Source organism: Poecilia reticulata, chromosome 1 (assembly GCF_904066995.2).
Source record: "Poecilia reticulata chromosome 1, P_reticulata-male-v2, whole genome shotgun sequence".
Lineage (NCBI taxonomy): Eukaryota > Metazoa > Chordata > Actinopteri > Cyprinodontiformes > Poeciliidae > Poecilia > Poecilia reticulata.
In genome coordinates, this window is record NC_088830.1 from 16739271 (window position 1) to 16759804 (window position 20534).

General features: G+C 40.5%; 1 long non-coding RNA gene across 3 annotated transcripts; it reads left to right on the top strand.

The window, feature by feature from the left end:
* Positions 1-725: 725 nt before the first annotated feature.
* LOC145551733 (uncharacterized) lies at positions 726-20060 on the top strand. 3 transcript variants are annotated; one of them, XR_014087621.1, is made up of 3 exons: positions 726-906; positions 11251-11401; positions 19540-20060. It is a non-coding gene; the product is annotated as an uncharacterized LOC145551733 (long non-coding RNA). The 3 variants fall into 3 exon arrangements; XR_014087622.1 differs by lacking the exon at positions 19540-20060 and adding an exon at positions 15115-19526; XR_014087623.1 differs by lacking the exon at positions 19540-20060 and adding an exon at positions 12600-14016.
* The last annotated feature ends 474 nt before the right edge of the window (positions 20061-20534 follow it).

Genomic DNA, 20534 nt, shown 5'->3' on the forward strand with positions numbered 1-20534 from the left:
AAGTCCATGGTGCGTTCCATTCTTTTCGGGATGTAATCTGGTCAGGATCAGACTTTGCATATAATATTCTGCTATGATTCTTTCCACAGATTGTGGGAGGCAGCTGTTTCATGTGATTTCTTTCATGTGGAGCTCCACCACTTGAAAACGGAGCCTCTTTTTTGGAGATTTTCTGAAAATGACTCCCCCAAAATGAATTCCATATACCTCAGGAACTATAAGGTGTATTTGACTGGTTCTGGTACCAAAACAAAGATAATGTTCCAGAGAATATTTTAGAGTTCGGAAAATCAACATTTGTATTTTTGAGCAAGAGCAAATACATATGGCACACCGTGAAAAAAAAAAAAAAACAAATTCTAATGCAATACATTATGTAATGTGGCTTTTCCTTGAAAGCATGCAGTTGAAACCCAGAACTTCTAGCAATCCACAGTACAGTTTCTGACCACTTACTGTACCAAATTTCATTAAAAAAATTAAGCATAGACATTTTGGAAAGGTATTAGTTGATAAAATTCCAGCCATACATTATAAATGTGCCATTTTTGGACTTTTTGGCACCATCCATGCAATTACAAATTTCTCTCTTTTTAATTTTTTTCCCAACGTATAATCTTCCTATAAATATTGTTTGCAATTATTAACAATGGTTTTGTCCTGGGTGCTCTGGTTATAAAAGCATTGGTTGATTTGGGTGATTGACACGTCCAATAGCCAATTGACCGGAAAGCTCCAGCTGCGCGCTAACGTGAAGAACTTCCTTTGAGTTTATAAGCGTTTCCATGGAGACAGAAAAGTTGAAAATAGTGAGGAATCACATCAGTGCGACACAAGGACAATGGATTACAAGACCCGAATGGATATATTTGCTCTAACATGAATTATGACAATGACACAGCAAAGGTAGGACTGAATTTATATTTAGCTTCGTGAAATTAGCTTTCTCGGGGCGCTTTTTTTTTGGCTGCTGGTTCAGTGAGTTTTGAACATATTGATTCTGGTATTGTTGGAAACAGCAGAGCTTGGGTTTTAATCTGATTGGTAGTTAGTGGCGCAGTAGGTAGCACTGTTGCCTTGCAGCAAGAAGGTCCCGGGTTCAATTGCCAGCCCGGGGTCTTTCTGCACGGAGTTTGCATGTTTTCCCTGTGCATGTGTGGGTTCTCTCCGGCGTCTCCGACTTCCTCCCACAGTCCAAAAAAACTTATTAGGTTAATCGGTTTCTCTAAATTGTCCCTAGGTGTGTGAGTGTGAGTGTGTGTCCTGTCTGTCTCTGTGTTGCCCTGCGACAGACTGGCGACCTGTCCAGGTTGTACCCCGGAACGTTAACTGGAGATAGGCACCACTTGGATGGATGGTAGTTAGTGTGGTTAGGATCGTGTTCAATCCAATCGAAGTCCAAAAAACTAGAAGAGGCTCACATGGCCTTTAAGATTTAAAGACTGTGAATGGGCCAAAATCAAACCTTAGCAATGCATGTAGAGGTAGAGGAAGCATCTTTAAGCAGTCATTGTCAACAATGTTTTTTTTCTTCTTTTTTTTTTATACAAAGTATTGAATACATATCTATATATACGTATTCACATTGCTTTCTGTATTACAACTAAACAAATTGACATTTTATGTAATTTAGTTCCCCCTTTTCATTCCCTTTATCAAGTACTTTCTGTTGAAAACAGTTGGTATTCAGTCAAATAACAATAAACAACCAATCAACAGTATGTGCTGCTTCCAGATATTGCCTGATTTAAATCAGTGGAAAATTACCATACAAAACAACAGGACTATAAAGGCATGTCAAAACTCAGCTGAACATCAAAGCGATGTGTTCATCCAAAACAGTTGAGCACTAAATGAGTCACAGACATCTTTCAAGGAGGCATGGCCTGTCGTTTGTCGAAATGGGACACCGAAAAGGCAAACAGATTATTTATTCATGTGTTGATTTGATGGTTGTTTTGGTCCCTCTTGTCACACTTCCATTTCAAATGTCAAAGGACCTCATTTAGGCTGTGTCAAAGAAGAAGTGCCACGTGGAGAGAAGGGACCGAGTCCGCTGCTCTCGCAGAAAGAGACGCCACTTTTTTGAAAGGATGCAAGTTTAGCGTTAGCCTTAGCTGCACACTCTTTGGTCTTTCCTCATGAATATGGATCTTATTGTGGAAAAAAAAGAGGGTAAAGGATTCTGTTTCGCTGATCCCATCTCCTGCTTCGGATCATTTTAAGAGGATAAAAAAAACAAAAAACAAAAAAAAACAGAAAGCAAATCAGAGCAATGAAGCAAGTGGAGGTGGAAGGTCATGAGTGACAGCGGGATGAGTGCGAGCCAGGAAAGTGAAAGAGAAGGATATTCAGTGCTGCTTTATTTTGCCAGGGTGTAGGCTGATGTAAACAAACACAGAGCTTATGCAAGCTTTTGATCTTATGATCCGTGAAATCTTCTCGGAGAAAACAGGAAAATTAGGCCTCACTGAAGGGAAAGAGGAGGGGCGCAGTGGGCAAAAGGCTCATCGGAGAAGATATTTAGCGGGAGAGCTGGAGTTAAATGAACATCCCCCTCCACTTAATTTGACGCAGCTTAACACTGTTTTCCCTGAATGTTTAACCCTGAGGTACTCATGAGGATTGGGATTGGTCGAATGATTGTTCCCTGATCAAAGTTGAAGAGTCTAAGCCATTTTATTTTTATTTTTTTTACTCTAATTGACTTCATTCAATAGTGGGTCCTTATGGCGAAGGACCGTTGAGCAGGACCACACAGTGGATTGCAAAGCACCAATAACCAGGCGATTAGTCCTCTTTCACCATAGACCGGGTTCGTATGGGGAGATAGGGGAAATCTTTTTAAAATTCTTTTTAAATGTGGATCTTATTGAGCAAAGCTGATTTTCATCCGATGGCCACATTCGCTGAATTTTGTTGACACTGCATTGGCGGCTCAAAGGGGTGGTGGGGGGTGGGGGGATGGGCTGCTGGGTGATAAAAGTGGGATAGGGAGGAAGAGTAGGAGGAGGAGGAGGAGGAGGGGAAGGGGGAGGAGGAGGGGAAGGGGGAGGCTACTTGAAAGACAGAAAAGAGGGAATCAGTTTCTTTGCCCACAAGCTGCACTTTTAAAAAATTCTTTCCCCTCACGTAGCTCCCTGGTAGGATATGTGAGTTTGGTACAGAGGTGAGCAAGCTTACCCCCCACCCTCCCTCTGTGGAAAACTCGTGCCCAAGAGCTATTCATTTGAACTTCAGTGAGAGGCAGCCTTCTTGTGAGGACTTGAAACAGGCATCTTATGGAAGCTGTTAGAAGTGCCCAGGCATGCTTTCTTTATCTGATGTGATGTGAGGCTCACTTTTGTTTGATGAATCCATACATGGATACAAAACTGGTATCCGAGGATGGAAAAGAGTGCGATCAGGAGCAAAAAGGGGAAGATGGGAGGATGAAGACCCTGACACTGTGGCTGTGCCACACCTGTTACAGCATGTTTCTGAGAGTAGTGACAAAAGGCAAGCCAGACATTCTGCTTACGTTTCTTTACAAAGTGTTAAATATCTTTCATTTTATCTTTCTCTTGATGGCTGTCTTTTGTTAGTTTAGCATCCTTATGTACATTTAATGGGTGTGCACCTCCTCTGTAGAACATATATGGCTTTATAGGGCACAGTACAGCCCAGAAATGCAATTTTTTTGCAAACTAATCTAGTTGGATTTGACATGACCATGATGCAACTTTTATCAGATTTTTAAGTTTAGATTCTTAACGATTTAATGCAAACATAAATTGAATTTCTCCACCCCCAACATTGGCTTTTCGTAAAGTATTTTGCCACCATCCTCTGATGATTGCAGGCACAGCCAATCGCTGAACCTAGCATCATACAAACACATTGCATAATGATTCTGTATGTTTGTGGTGTATAAAATTACTTTTTTTGTTTTACCCAGCCTGCGTTTGGTCTGTTCCTTTTAAAACTTATGCTCCTTTTGGTGCAGAAGGAATGGTGCATATGACAATGTTATGTGCTAACCATTGTCACACATGGGGTGGTTTTGGAGTATTGAAATGCTGGGGAAAAGCAAAAATAAAGATTTTTAATAATACAAAAATATAAACAAAAAAAACTAAGTAAAATTTTTGAAAAATACAGATGAGTGAAACAAGAAATGGTTGACAGCTCTAAGTGCAAGAAACGTCCCAAACTTGATAGTTCAACATATTATTACCATAAATTGTCTTCATGGCAGTCCTTAAGAAAGGACTAGGGTTAGGGTTGTATGTGGTTCATAGTTTTGCAATCCTATTAAATTACATTATTAATTAGCATAGCTGAAATTTGACGTTGGTAAATCATTTCAGAATTGTCCATATATGTTACAGTATGCAGTTGTCCTGCTTTGATGAGATGTCATGGAAACGCTCACTTTTAAGAAGACTTTATAGTTTAACAATATTTCACCCAACAGATACATATCTGCCCATGACACATCAGAGTTTTGGAACAAGTTTACATCCTCTACCTCGCTCCTTTTTTAAAATTTATTTATATCCTTTATTGTTTATTCTTCCCTCTCATTTGCATCCTCAGTTTGTTCTTAAAATCTCAACTTTGTCCAGTTTGTTCAAAATAATAATCAAAATACAACTATCATTACACCCCTACTTTACGGTGCTAAGTTACTCAAATAAATTAAGAAGTAACAGAGCAAGAAAAGGAAAGTAAATATAAATTAGCTAAAAACATGTCAGTGACTTGTAAAGGTGTCAGGGAAACATCGTTTCTCAGCTGCTGTCAATTAAAAAAATCAAGATTTTCATGGTTTTATTTCATATGGTGTTTTGGCCACAAAATAGATGTAAATAGAGAATGGTGTTAAACATTGTGTCGCTGATGCCTGCCTCCACAAACAAAAAGTGGTCCATCCATCCATCCATCCATCCATCCATCCATCCATCCATCCATCCATCCATCCATCCATCCATCCATCCATCCATCCATCCATCCATCCATCCATCCATCCATCCATCCATCCATCCATCCATCCATCCATCCATCCATCCATCCATCCATCCATCCATCCACCCACCCACCCACCCACCCATCCATCCATCCATCCATCCATCCATCCATCCATCCATCCATCCATCCATCCATCCATCCATCCATCCATCCATCCATCCATCCATCCAGCCAGCCAGCCAGCCAGCCAGCCAGCCAGCCAGCAAGCAAGCAAGCACAGAATCGTGACTACTATTCTCCAGGACACCATTGAGATGATTAAGAGCTGAAACTGTCAGCCAGACCTTCACATCATACATCAGTGTCTGACTTCAAATATGAGCTTCTGGGGGGAAGAAAAAAGTATTTGCTCCCAAACCTTGTGGATAGCCTTAGCAAAAGAGTTGAAGCTTTAAAATCTGTTAATTCATCTGTCAATCTATCTATTTTTCTCCATCGGCCACAACCAGTAAACCTCTTTCTTCACCAAAACAGACCAGAGAAAAGCTCTCATTACTGCAGACAAAGCGTTCAATCCGTTAACCCATATCTTACTCTAACTTGGCATCGCTTGGAAAAAAAAGGCCACCAAGACACTTAATTCCTCCTTCCAGGCAGACTTACCCTGGATCTGCTTTGAGCATTCCACTTTTTAGATATTACAAATTATGTTTATTTATTTATTTATTTATTTGTGAAAGAGGCAGAATGCATGCAAGTCATTATTATGAGTTGTGCTAGAAAAGAAAAGGAGCTATGGACGCTTTATGAACACAATAAATGTCTTCGTCTGTAATTTGGCAACATGCAACCTCAGGAAAACCACAGGATGTCACTTAGAAACAGACAACTCTTACTTTGAGACCAAAAATAGCTACTAAATCCATATAATTTGGGAAGAAATCCTTGTAGGAGTTTTTCTGAGCAAAGGTGCAGTATTTAAAGTAAAAAAAAAATCACTTGCCAAAGGGTTGAGTGTGCTTTTAGCATTTCTTTGTTTTACCATTTTTTGTTTTATTTTAGCTGGAAAACAACTTTTGAAATCCATATATCGTTTTTTCTTTCTCCTCACATATACAAAACACTGTGAGTTACTCTGTTACAAATCACAATGATTGAAAGTTGCAGTTGTACCAAAACTAATTTTGTGAAAATTTAAGAGCTACAGTTGCATTTGTAAGTAAACATATGTCACATGTACAGTAAAAATATCTCATCACATTTAAATTGATAACTACCAAAGTGTAAATGTGCTCTTCCAGCTTTGTCTCAGACATGGACTTGTTTTTCCACCAACAGTGTATCAAACGTATCAACACTCGGTGCTGAATACCCAAAATGCCACAGCACATTTCAGGTTTTATGCCCTTTTGTCTGCGTTGCTTGCCGTTCAACTTTGTATGATAACGAATCAAAGCTTTCCCAATCTAAGTTTGTTTTCCACTTGAAATGCAGTCTTTTTGTGTTTGCTGCTCTTTGAAAACATTTCGTTTTGAAAGTGGGGAAGGGGGGAGGAAGAAGCCGTGGAGATGACAGGCACTGAGCTAAAATGGCCAAGTAGTAAAAATGTCACCAGAAAAGCACATTCTGCATTACTTTTGATGGAGATCCGCCTTTTAACAAGTTCTTCACTAGAGATCTTTTCAAATCTCAAAGAGAGAGAGAAAGGGCAGAAGACAGCAGACAAAAGAACCCAAACGCAGAGACTTCACTTCTCCCTTGAAGATGTTAAAATTAGTGTCTTAAAAAAAAAATCAAAGGCTCAACATTAAACACTGAAAGATGCTTGAAATGTCGACACTGCAGTGTTTTAGAAAAAAGGACACAAGATGAGAGATACTTGCAACAGACTTTGGTGTCACTTCAAAGCCTTGACTTTAAGAAAGTGGGCTAATATAATACTGATAGGAGAATCTTTACCTGGCTCTGTTGACCTCATCTTAAGCTTCTGACAGTCCAACCACATATCTCAGGACAACGCCGTCACACCAGGAGGTAAGGTGTGGGCCGAGGGGTCTGCAGGTTGAGGGAGGTTTGACGTGTAACCCTTGAGGGCGTCTTTGGTCTCTTGCTCTGTGACGGCTTCTTTCTTTCTTTTCTTTTTTTTTCTCTTGTTATGCTTCGAAAAAGATGGCCGCCTTTGAACTCTGCAGCAGCTATAGAAACGGCTGGAGTTCCTCCACTTTATGGCCTGGTTGTCAGCGTCTGACTGGGCTATCGTGATGGGCCGACATCATTAGAGGCTGCCGTACACAGGACACATATTGACACATTTGCTGACCCAGAGTACATAAACAAGGCTTTGTGGAAGTGAACGTGTGCGGGTGTGTTTGTTTTTTTTTGGGGGCCATTTTAATTGGCTCGGCCCGCAAAGTTACGGACATCAAAAAGCCCGTGAGCAGCAGAGGCCTGATGGGTTTGGACTGGTGAGAACTCCCCTTTCATGTCTTGGATTTCAGACTTTGTGAACAAAATAAAACTTTTGCATCTCTTGTTAGCCTTGAATCCTCCTGGATCAGGAGGAACAATTTGTGGCAGATGAGTTTTATTTTATGAGGTTCATCAAAAAAAAACAATAGATCATTGCTAAAGGAGCTAAGTTTATGTTGCATGGCACAATTGCAATTGTCTTGCATAAGTGTTCATTTAATTTTCAATTCATTTACTGGATCTTATGAGACAGACCAACACAAAGTAGTAAATGGTTGCAAACTGGAAGAATTATTATTATTTTTAATAAAAGACCAAGAAAAGGTGGCCTACATTTTTGACCTGGTTCAACACATAATATCTGAATCCTGGTGGAAAATTCAGCCGTTCACACATTGATTTTCACTTTGATTGATCAAAGCATCCCATAGTTTTACTGTCTAAATGCAATTTTTTTGCTTCATATTTTTAATATTTCCCTTTTAAATTTTGCTTGGTCACCCTGTGTTCCCTGAAAGGTACCTTTGGAGTAAAATGTATTACTGGTTTCAGTAGTAGTTGGAAAGCTGCATCTGCTGTCGCTGTTATTTGGACGCACGGTGGGAGCCTTCTGGGTCGTTGTGCAAATTTGCCTTTGTATTTATGGGCAGGAACAGGGCGGTCCACACAGCAGCTGCACATGCACTCTGATCACATGTACTGGGACGTATGAAGGAAATGTGCGCCCGGTTTTAGACCTCCGAATATTTTTGTGTACAGGACTTTCCAAAAATGTGTTCCTACTCCAACTGTAAGCTTGAAAGCTGCACGCTCTTTTATCCATGAAGCCCAAGATGTTTGTTAAAGAGGAGGAATTGCTGCAAAGTCAGAGACTGAATGCAGGTGGTTGTGACAGAAAATCTATTTAGTAAATAAGCTAAATTTAATTACACTGGCTTACAGTTAGGATCAGATGAGGATGTCTAAATTTTGAATCTGTGTGGTTGGATTAAATTGACAATATTTTTTTCATACTATGAATGGATTCTTTTCTCGTAGAGTGCCTTGAGACGTTTGTTGGGAATTGGCTCTATAAAAATAAATGGAATTAAGCTGAACTAAATTAAAAAACTTCTCACTAAACTGTTTTTATTATATTACGTAATTATTACTGCTGCTCTTTGAAGAGCCTAAAGAATTGTCAGAGAGGAAGCAGCTTTAATAACACCATCAGGGTTAAATTATAAAAGCATGGTTAGGCTATAAAACTGTTGTCCAAGCCTGGATTTAAAAAAAAAAAATGTAGCACAGCTTTTTCCATCACCTGAAAGTGGAAAGAGTTTTGCACAGGACAGGGAGAGACATGCAGAGAGCGGTGGGCAGGAAGATATTGATATTGCATATTGATTCTGGGGAAGCTGCAAAGACCTGCAGCTCAGTTGTGACAGTATGTTGACAGAGGAAACATTTAGTTGTGAACCCTGTAAATCTTGCTTTGATGGAAGACTTGAAGGAAGAAAATCAATGTTATAATAAAATCCCAAATTGAAATCTGTAGTTGCAATGTAGCCAAATTTTAAGATGTAGAAGGATGAATAATCTTGCGAGGCAATGTGTGAAAGCAAAACCAAGAAATTGTTCAAAAAAAGAGCAGCTTTGGTACTTGACATCTTCAGCCTTGTTGTTTCCTTACAAGCCTAGTAAAATGTAAAACCTTTCTCCTCCCAAAAGTTTTTTTGCGAATACTTAAATATTCTAGTCTGCGTAACTTCAAAGAACTGACGATGTTCGCAAGTCCACATCCCTGCGAGCGCTCTGCTCATTCCCGCTCTTTCATTCCGTCGGCCCCTTCAGTAAATATGTGCAATGGCTCGTCTTTTCAAACAGATTCATTTTCCATGTATTTATTTTAAATGAATATTATTAGCTGGCCAGGCAAGAAAAGGTTCTTATGCTAATCCACCGGAATCGCACAGGCATTTTCATTTAATGCCTACTTATAGGGCCATTCTTTAACGACTATTTGCCTCACAGTCTTAGCAAATGAGCTCTGCACCCTAGACTCCTCTGCGCTCATAATTTCATTGCTAACAAGAAGATACCCCCACCTCGTCCTCCACCCCCACCCCAACCAAGCACCCCCGCCCCACCCCACCCTCCCTCCCTTTTTTTTTTACTTTGATCCCAGAATGTGTTTTTTGAATCTGCTGGTTGTGTATTCGAACATCAATGGAGCCACGGTTGCAAGTGCTTGCTTTCATTATTTTTCAAAGAGATAAAACGAAACAACAGAGGGATGGGAGGAGACGCAGGGGCTGGGGGGCGGCTTGGTTGGGGGCATCATGGGAGGAAGCACAGGGAGGGTAGGTGACAGACCAGGACGAGCCTCGCAATGTGTGTCAACGTGAAGTCACATCATTATCAGGTTGTGTCCTACTTATTCTAATAGCTGACCTCACCACCGTCGCTGCTGCTTTTTGCTGGACTGATGCTTTAAATGCTGCCTTGTTATTCTTTCTAAAAAAACTGACCTTTCTTTTTTTTTTATCTAATAATACTTTCTATTGCTTCCAGGTGTGTTTTGAATTCATAGTTCCCCCACTAAGACAAAAGTACAGTTAAAGTTTTCAGTACAGTGGCAGAGACGGATAGCTGCAAATTAAGACAGGATTTGTAGTGATACATAAGCTTTTTGCTTTTTTTTTTTTCCAAACTTGTATTTTCATGTCACATGAAGTTAGGAAAGCAGTGTTGCCAAATATTTCATACATTTGGCAAATACCTATAAAATAATAATAACAGGTGACAAACTTGACAAACCAGATTGAATATATTCCACATTCTCTACCTCTGTAACATATTTCTTCATTAATAGCTCAACAGACCGGAAAAAGAGATAAATAATACTCTGCTTTTCAATTATGCACAAAGAAAATATACAGAGCACAAGATCATTTAAAACTGCAAACATTTAACAACAGATTTATAAAGTATTAATCAAAGTAAAACAAATCTACATCCACATATTTCACACATTTGGCAACAGCTAGAGCCTTGCTCTGATTCTTTAATAAGAATAAGTAAATTAATAGCTAATTCGGAATATTTAGTGATTATGGAGAAGATATGTTTATTAAAAATATATTCACTTGTCAATGCTGTGATCTTATTGAGGAAATTAATCATTCATTTTCACATACCAAACCATGGAAGTTCAATATGTCTGCAGAAACATGTTTGCTGTTGTCTTGTGTTGTGTTCTTCCATTTCTTAAATGATGATTTCCCCGAAAAAGTTAATTTTTACATCAACCCCAGTAGGCGTTAGTCTACAGAGCAGGGCATCAGTGTAAATGCACTGTCAACTATTTGGGTTTTTTTTACATTTTGTTTTTTTAATCACATCCAGTCACAGCTGTCAACTCAGGCAGATCTACCAACTATGGGTTCATTTCAGTCAATTAGTCCCAGATTCCAAGGTACATTTTTAAGCATAAGAGCAAAGTCCAGGTCCGTTAATGCACACCTCTCAAAAACAAGTGCTCCACTCTGTTTTTCAGGTGTTTTCAAGAGGCAAACATGCATGGAAAATGAATCAAATGCATAAATAGATTTGTAGTTTTAAAGACAAACACTTTCCTTGTCACTGCTTGTTCAGCTTTTTGATATATTTTATTTAAAGCACCTTTCAAAACACTCAAGGACACTGTACAAACAAGATTGTGGGAAAAAAAAACCATCAACAAACCATCAACAACCTTCATGAGTTAAAACATTACAGAGAACATGCAAATTTGACAGATGATTTTGATATTGGCGGTTTTTAAACTGAAGAAGGGAATCAATGTTACAGGTATCAGGATCCAGCTGACTCCAGTGCTGGGATGCAGAGTAAGAGAAGGTTCTGGTGGTGCTCCATTTTCCTCAGCACCATGCGGAGACGGAAAGGAGACAGAGGACGTGACAGAAAGGGAGGGCGAGTGAATGAAGAGGAGCTCGGACAGGTAAGGTGGTGCCAGGTGGTGGATGGCTAGAAGGTGACTAAGAGGATCTTGTCAGTGTCGTATTCTAGGTCAAACATATCTATAAGACTGAATTATTTGAGGCTGAATTGCCTCTTCTCTCACACCTGTGTTCCTCAAATAAGAAAACTATCTAGCTAGATAACAATTCATCAGAATCTCATCCAGCACATTGCTTGAGACTTAAGTCTTTGTATTAGTCTTGATGTTCATGATCCATCTTAGACACTTATCAACTTTAAAAAATAAAGTAAAACTTCAAGGAAGCATAAGTAACATTTATCCAATGTGCACCGTATATTCTTTTAATGCGCTTGTTCTGTAAAGCACTTAGAAATACCTGGTATGAATGGTGCTGTACTAATCAACATGCCTGGCTTTACTTTGGAGGAGTCGGGTGAGCAAAGAATGAGTTAAAAAATCAGTAACACAAAACCAGAGCCTGTTTTGTTTTAGGCCTTGGATGTGAACTGTACATTTAGTCACCATTTTGCCTTAACATTCAGATTATAGACAAGCGGCTGTGTCTTTGAAAGATCGCGATAGGTTCCGACCTTCACCTTGAATCCCTGTCCACCTATTGTGGCACCCATCGCTGCGACTGTGGTGTACAGGTATTGAAGTTTTCTACCAAGGTATAATGAGTGACGGGGCTTCTTTGATTCCTTGAAAGCTTTCATCTTCAGTCAAGGTCCCCACTGGTAGAGTGCACTTTCTCTTTTCCTGTTCTTCTTTGTCTCTTGCCTTGATGTTTGATGGCAAAGAAGGAGAAAAAGATCTTAAATACAGTCCCCATTCGATTACCAACCTTCTGTCTGCAATTTTCTCATCATGCGCCCTTTCTCCCTGGATTTATGCTCATATAATTGGGATGCCACAACTGAACTATGGAAACTAATTTTGCCAGTTGTCGTTGTGTATTAGAAAGTTAGCTAGGCAGTCTTTTGCTTGTGCAGCAAGTCAAAATCATTACTGCCTGAGCTTGTAACATCCCTCTGAGAGAGGGCTTTTGGAGGGCTTTAAGAGCACAGCAAGTCACTTGGAGACAGAGTTTTATATTTTTTTGCAAGATTTGTGGTGGAAAGAGAAGGAAACTTGAAAGGAGAACAACAAAGACAGCATTTGTTCTTTCTCCGTGCTTGCACCCTCAGTCTAGGGTTCTAATCTCTTATTGTTTCAGACCCAAACAGAGACAAAGGAGTCGCAGATCAAAACAAATGACTATCAAGCTATCAAACAAGCACCACCCTGCTATGATTCCAAACGCTGACTGCGGGAGAGCGAGAAGAGAGTCAGAGTCAGACGGGTCGCATATTGTTTCCAGTCGCTTTGATGCAGAACTTAAAACACTTGGAGAGAAAAAAAAATATTCAAACATCCACCATAAAAGAAGGAGGAAAAGGAGAAGACGGAGAGGAGAAAGAGGGCGTGACGCGAAACAAGCTAATACCCCTTTGCATATGTGCAGTTGTCTTTGTTTCATTAGTGGTCCAGTTGATAACCTTTATTAGGCCTGATCTGGAATTAAACTCGTGGACCAGCAGCGCTTTGAAGCTACAACGGGCTCTTTTCCTGTTTGTGCTGTAAATGCAGGTTGTGGTGTGGAGATAAAGCACTTCTGAAGGATATTAAGACTTGAAAGTCCCTTGGCTATTCTTTGGTACATATTTGATGTTGTTCTTTTGCTCCTTGGCTAAATTAGCATTTCTCTTTCAAAGCTCCTCTCCCCAGCCTCCCCACTGATAAATGTAATCCTCTGCCATCATGTGTTCACTTAAAAGTCATAAATGATGGAAGTACATTGTGTTCACCGCTGACACATCAAAGTGCGATAACACGATTAGCAATGATGACTCGAGTTTGTTTCTGCCCCCCACCCCCAAACTCTTCTCCCCTTCCTCCTCATCATCAGCAGCCATTTGCTCCTTGCTGTATTTTTATCTCTTTCATTTTGGCGCACATCACAGCCTCTGTTTCAAAGTCACCGTACCAGTTGCAGAGGGGTGACAAAACCTTCGCTTCAGTTTGCTCACTTTCATTCAGACTCTCTGCCGAAAATTTTCCATCATCTAAATTTAGTACAGATCACATCCTCTTCCTCCTCTCTCTCTCTCTCTCTCTCTCTCTCTCTCTCTCCCTCCCTCAGTGTGTGACAGCTTCTTCTCAACTTTTTTTTTCTCTCAAATCGAGTCATGTTTGCTGGGTTAGAGGGCAAATGCGCTGCACCACTGTAAATGAGTCTGTAAGTTAAACTGCAAGGCACACTTTCTGGCTCATCAGAGTGCACGCATCAAAACAAAAGACAGTGACAGCACATTTGTGATCTATTATTTAGCCCCTTCTGTATTTGATCACGAGCGCTTGCCAGAGTGATGATCATGCAGATTAAGTCTGTTTCTTTCACTCACCGTGCTAAACGCCTTTGCTTTTCTTGTTTTGAGATTTTTCCGGGGGTTTTTTTTGTGCTACATTTGCAATTGTAAATATGAGCTAACAGTATTTTTCTTTAAAAAAAAAAATGTTATACACAGTGAGTTACTAAAACATCAGTGGAGAAACGTAACTGTTTAAAATGTTTTTGCACATACAGTACAATGATAAAATATTTGCCACCTTACTGATTTCGTTGGGGGTTTTTTTATGTTAAAATACTTTACATCATCATTAAAATTGTAATGTCAGGTAAAGATAACCAGAGTAAATACAAGTGATGACAAAACATCTTAAATATAACAGGTTGTGGCAACAACTGCTACCAGTCTTTTATGATTACTGGCAAGGAGTCTTGTAAAAGAGATAAATTGCCCCACTCTTCTTTAAATAAATGATTTAAATCAGCCACAGTAGTAACAGTTATTTATTTCTGTATCTGTATCTTCTTTGTAATTATGCATTTCTAATTCATTACCTCCTTTTTAGTCATGACAGCAACTTGAAATATTGTGCCTTTTTATGTCTTCTGAACAACTTTGAAAGCTAGATTTGAGACAAAGTAACAAAAATAAACTTTTTTAAATGAACATTCAAAGACTGGCACGTCCTCCGATTGGTCGTCTTTGATTGTGTTGACAGGAGCTTTCACAAGCGGACACGCTGTTCGTGCCAATTTCCCACTTGTCATCACTTGAAATGGTGTAACCATTTTATTGCTTAGATTGAACGGTCGGCACATTTTCAAAATTTTACAGAAATCATATGTATTAAATTTCTGTTCAATGGAAAAATAGCCATGAGGCTTTGGAATACCAATTTCACATTAATAGTTGGCATGGTTTTTCCTTTTTCTTTCAGCTATCAATAGGGTAACTCAATACAACAACGTTTGTTGTCGTCGCTTTAATCTAAAGACAAAACCAGTCGTCTTTATTTGCTTCAACATCGGCTTGGAATAAGCTATCTTAGCATCTTAATTGTCAACAGCTAGCTTTTATTCACTTCCTTTTCCCCTTTCAGGCTAATTCCGAAACATAAAAGAGGCAGTTCAGGTACTTTATTAGCCAAATTATTCCAGAGAGGGCTGAAGGGACACACCAATCAGAGCTAATCTCGTTTGATTCCAAACATGAACGCTGCTCCCTTTAACCTTAACCACTCAGCTGTGCAATTGTTCACTCGGTAGAGAGAGAAACTCTGTTCGTAATTAGCGGGAGACCCCTTCATGAATTGAATTAGCATCATCTTTGTCCTCTCACCAGGAGTGCAGCCCTAATTATCCGTCTGCGTGTTCCAAGGGAGGCCATGCACAACGCAAAGGAGAACCTTCTGGTGGCCCTCGTTTTCTGATTCGCAAGACAACAAAATATTCAGAAAGAAAGACTTTTGTTCTGAAAATGAGGGCAAACTCTTGAATGCTAATTGAAGTCTGACTGCAGATGGGTCTTGTTAATTTTCCACCACGGGGTCACACTGTAACCCCTTTGGCATGCCCCTTTTTATTTGTGTGTTTGTCTAAATGTGTGCGTGTACTGCACGGGGTGTTGTAGGTGAGATCATTTTGAGGAGGGGAAGCACGGGCACCCGGAGAATAAAGTAACAATTCAAATCCAGGGTGCCTGCACAGCGTCCAGTCTCGCCTCTGATTAAAAATGCTAATGTGTCTCCTTTGTGCTTTGATGTGGGTCGAACAATGGCGACTGCGTTTGGGGTGGTGGGGAGATGTTACCATGAGACGATGTAATGTCGCCCTGCAATGACACCCAGCTGAGCGCTGAGACAGTCCAAATCAATCATGTCGCAGGGAGCCGCCATGAGTCCGCCAGCTAACAATCCCCCCTGCTCCTCAACTTCCAAGGCTGAGCGAGTCTAATTAGCTTCCCTCTCGCCACATGCTTCAGAAGGCAGGAAACCAAGAACGGCATAAAGAGAGTTCTGAACACACTCTGGTAGAATACGCTCAAAACACACCAAAACGTCCCACACATTACCATCATGAATTTATTCATATTTTATAGAGACAAAAACCATAAGAAAAACCTTCAATAACTGTTTGTTGTCAGTGGGTCATATTTTAGAGGCACAGTGGCCTGCAAACGTACTGTTGCCATATTTGCCCCTTTTTGCATTTTGTTACGTCTTTGAGCAACTCAAAAAAAAAATCCAGAAATGGTTCTCAGCAATGTTTACAAATAAAAATCTAAAATAATTCTTAAATTTGTATTCATTCCCCCTCTACTCGGATATCGCTAAATAAAATACAACCAACTGCAGTCAGAATACACCTATTTATTAGATAAAGTATTTCTTAAGTATTTAATCTTGATAGAATCCCTCTGTTATGTGAAGGCATCAGATTTTTAATGAATATTAGTGAACAAACAGGGTAATGGAAACTATTATGAAAACTAGCAGACAAGTCAGGGAAATGTTGTAATATTGTAGCGCTGTTATTAAATCCATCATCCAAAATTATAAAGCGCTACGGTAAGCATACCTCAACCTGGCCAGCTGTCAAAACTTGAAAACTGATGTTCTTAGATGCTGTCTGACTTACTGCACTTGAGCTATTTTGCAAAGAAACCAAAACAATACAATCTCTTTATTTCCTCTAACAATTGCTGCTGCTAACCAGACATATATTTAAAGACACAATATGATGCTGATGCAACAAATCTGCCATATCATGCTACCCTATACTCCAAGTCACTGAGCTTTGCCATTACCGACAGATACCTGCAGTGACATAACATACTAGCTGAGGGCAAAGAGAAGAGTAAGACAATAAAAAACAGTAGGTGGCTCTCCAGAGAATTTAATGTTTTAGAGTTTTTTTTAGCTCTGTGGCCTGACTATGACTTTCTACTGGATTCTGAATAAGTAAATGTTCATAAAAGAGAAAGGCTGATCATAAGAACCAAACAGTCATTTTGGCACCTGCAAGGAAAGACAACAAAAATGATGCTGAAGTAAATCTCATCATCAAACAATCTAGGGAGTGTTACAAAACTATTTATAAAAAGAAAATTAGACTGTAATTTAGCAAAATGACAGACTTAAAAAAGTTTTTACATCACAAGCCACGTGCATGGTGTATAAAATCAATGGGCCGAGTTAACAAGATAAATGTTAAACTTCACTAAAATGCAATAAACAGAGGTGTGAATGAGTCAGGCCTGTCATAAAGGCTCTGCTTGAGTGTCAGAATACACCAAAATGTGTTGCACATGGGCCTGCATAACTGTTGTCTTTATTCTTTTAGTCTGGTCCTTTCAATACCTCAGTCTCCGTTTCTGTTCCCCTTTCTGAGTTCCTTTTTCTCATTTTGTCTTAGTATCTTTGTAATTCTTACATTAAGCTGTGCTCTATTTTTCAGTCTCTGGTCTCTGAATGTCTGGCTCCAGTTCAGGTGGTCATTCCAGTAGATTACCTCTGTCTGTCCTTTGAGGTTTCCCACTCAGCTGCTCCCACTTAGTAAATACCCTCAGCATATATTCCCCTTTGGTTCACTCTGGTGTCATCCTTTTTTTCTTTGGGACCATTCCAAATCTGCTCCCACAAAGTTGAGGGCATGAAATGGCCCAAAATGTCTTTATATGTAGCAGCATAAAGACTTTTTTTCACTTAAACAAATCGGCCAAGCCCAATTCCTGACAGATAACCCAACACCATAATCTCCTCTACGTGAAACTTGACCGATGCCGTCAAGCAAGTGCTGTTCTCCTGCAAACTGCCAGCAGTTTGTCTACATTTCCAGACAAAGTGTCATGATTCAGCACATCTCCACTCTAATGGCATGCCATCTGAGGGTCGCATGAAGTTTGGAAGTCTGTAGTTTTCGACTGCAAAAGGTTGGTGACCACTGGTCCTGCTGTGTGGTTTTATGTAGGCTACCACTTCATGGCTTAGATCAGTGATCTCAAACTCCAGTCCTCAAGGGCCAGTGTCCTTCAGCTCTTGGATGTCTCTCTGTTTCAGCACACCTGACTTCTGTAAAGCGTGACTGCATGCTACTGAGGCAGTTTGGCCATTCAGTTAAAGAATGCAGGACAAGGGACGCATCTTGAAGTTCCAGGATTCTGACCCGTGAGAACTGCAGTTAGAGAATACTACCTTAGATGCTATCATTTCCAGTCATTTCCACTTTGTAATAAAACGATTAACTGTGGAATATTTAGTAGCAAAGAGGTTTTCTAATTGGACCTAATGAACAGGAGCCACAGTACCGTACAAGAATTCACTGAGCTCCTGACTCCATTCTTCAAGTCTTCATGCCTAGGCTGGATTTTATGCATATGTGGCCATGGCATGGATTGAATGACCTCAATTTGTTGATTCGAATGTGTTTCTATTGCTCCCCATTTCAAATTTCTAATATTTAAAGTCAGTACTGTTTTCCTCTATGTTTAGGACACTCCCATTAATCCACAAAGTGCTCTTTACAGCCAAAGTCTCTGACAGCCAACCACAGAAGGAGACTGCCACTTCTCAGACACTTGCCATCCTCCCATTGTATGACTCACTTTTAGATATTTTTTTTACCAAAATTTCCTGGCATGTTTACCATGTTTATTCTACTTTCATCCTGCCGCGATCAGAATATGACACCACCTTGACTCTGTTTCAAGAAACAATCCTCAGCTTGAAACCATCATGGTTGTCACACCCTGGCGATCTGTCGCTCAGCTACACACACACAAGGCTTGATACTATTTTCTTTAGTGAGATATGGGTGTGTGGTGTGTGTGCGTGGGTATGTGTGTGTGTGTTTGTAAGACAGAAAAGGGGGTGCGGGGATATGAAATGGAGGAGCTTTTATCAGGCTCTGAGTTGGAAGTCTTTGAGGGCCTCCTCAGAAGCTCAGCATTTCTTCCATTGTTCTATTTCCATCCCTCGCTTCACTCCTGTCACATGTAAAATCACAAAAGCATCCTTTACCCCCACACCCATACCCCTCCCCTTCAGTCATATTCCACCCCCCTTTCTCCCCCATGTTCCAACGTCAGAGAAGCTCATAACCCACTTAGATTATTCTCAAAATACTTCACAACTTTACAGTGCTCTTGCTGCAAATTGGAGTTCAGGCAAACAAGTGGAGGTGCAAAGCAGAGGTTGTGAACTTCTTTCAGTTTGAAGCGTGAAACAGATCTTCTAATTTAACCCCAGCCATTTCCTCATCCAGAAAACAGCAACACTCCCGCGCTGTGTAGTTACACCGTGTCACATGCCGTGCACACTTGCTTCCAGCGTTGTTGTTCTTGCCTCCGAGTCAGCTATTGTATGCGCCCGCCATGTCATGATGTTTCCACCTCCCTAAACTTCAGGTGGGGGCGCAGGGGGCGGACGGAGTCTACCTAGTGTCGGCGCATCATCCTCCGGCGAAACATGCGTTCGCCGTACACAGCGAGGTGAAATCCAATCACAATGAGAGCAGACTCTGCCTTTCTCACAGAGACGTGCATAGACTAAAACACGGCGATATCTGAGAACTGGAGAAAGCACGCCTGCAGGTCTGCACCCTTTAGCTGGTGATGGCGATGTGACATCTCAACTGCAAGAACTCATTCCCTTCTCTTTTTCTTTTTCATTTTTTTTACCCCTTCTTCCCGTTTTTGTCTTATCCGCCCTGCTGCATTGTTTTCTGTTGCTTATCCCCTGACTGCTTCCATTCTGTTCTTTCTCCTCAGTCCTTGCTGTCATCATCCCTTCACCAACTTTCAGCCCTTAGGTGCACACTGACTTCAGGTTTCAGGTGATGGAAGAGTGAAGAGGGAAAACAAAGATTACTTGTCTATTTCCTTCAAAATAAACTGCAGCAGGTGCTTTGGAAATCCCCCGGTGTTGCTTCTTTTGCACAGCAGAGATCATCTTTGTTATTTGGTATTTGAGATTCTTCAGTTCTTCGCAAAAGTAGTGCTCGTAGTTCAGCTTTTTGCATTTCATCCCGTCACAGCCAAGAACTTCGGTTTATTTTCTTGGATTTAACAAGATACACCAGCACAAAGTAGCACGTAATCTTGAATTAAAAGGAAAATGTGGGTTTGTTGCTACCAGTTTGTGCAAACAAAAGCTAAGCAGTGCAATTGGCTGCATTTTTCTGCTCTTCTCTTGTTCTTGTATGCCCCACTTTTTCTAATTTGGTTTATTGATTCCTCCACAGGAGATAACAGTGATTCCAAACCGTCCACATTAACATGTTGCATTACAGGTTGATCCTCTGCTCTTTGGCATGTTTTGTGTGGGCGTCTGTGCACGCATGTGTAAGGTGAATAAAGGTATCTTTGTTGGCTGCAGGTGTGTGCTTGTGCCAGGCAAGCTTCAGCAGTGGTTCCCAGGAACAATGGCTCTTTGTTGGAAAACACACCTGAGTCAGAGAAGGGAGGTGAGAGGGCCTGATCGCTGTAAGATTACACAAGAGCAGACTTCATTAAACCTGCAGGTGGGGTGGGGCGGCGGGGGGAGAGATAAAAGTGTACAGGAACGCGAAGAGAGGAATAGTAAAAGAGAGGAACAGAGAGGGAGAGCCAGAGTTTGGGAAGCGGAAAAGGAGCTTGAAGTGAGCTGAACGTTGAAAGAAAAGTAATGTTAAGAGTATTTGGACAGAGGAGCACTGGTTACAGTGGTTGCACAGCAGGTGCAAGTTTGTGTGGCAAGCACTTTGACCCCAGTTATTTTCAGCAGT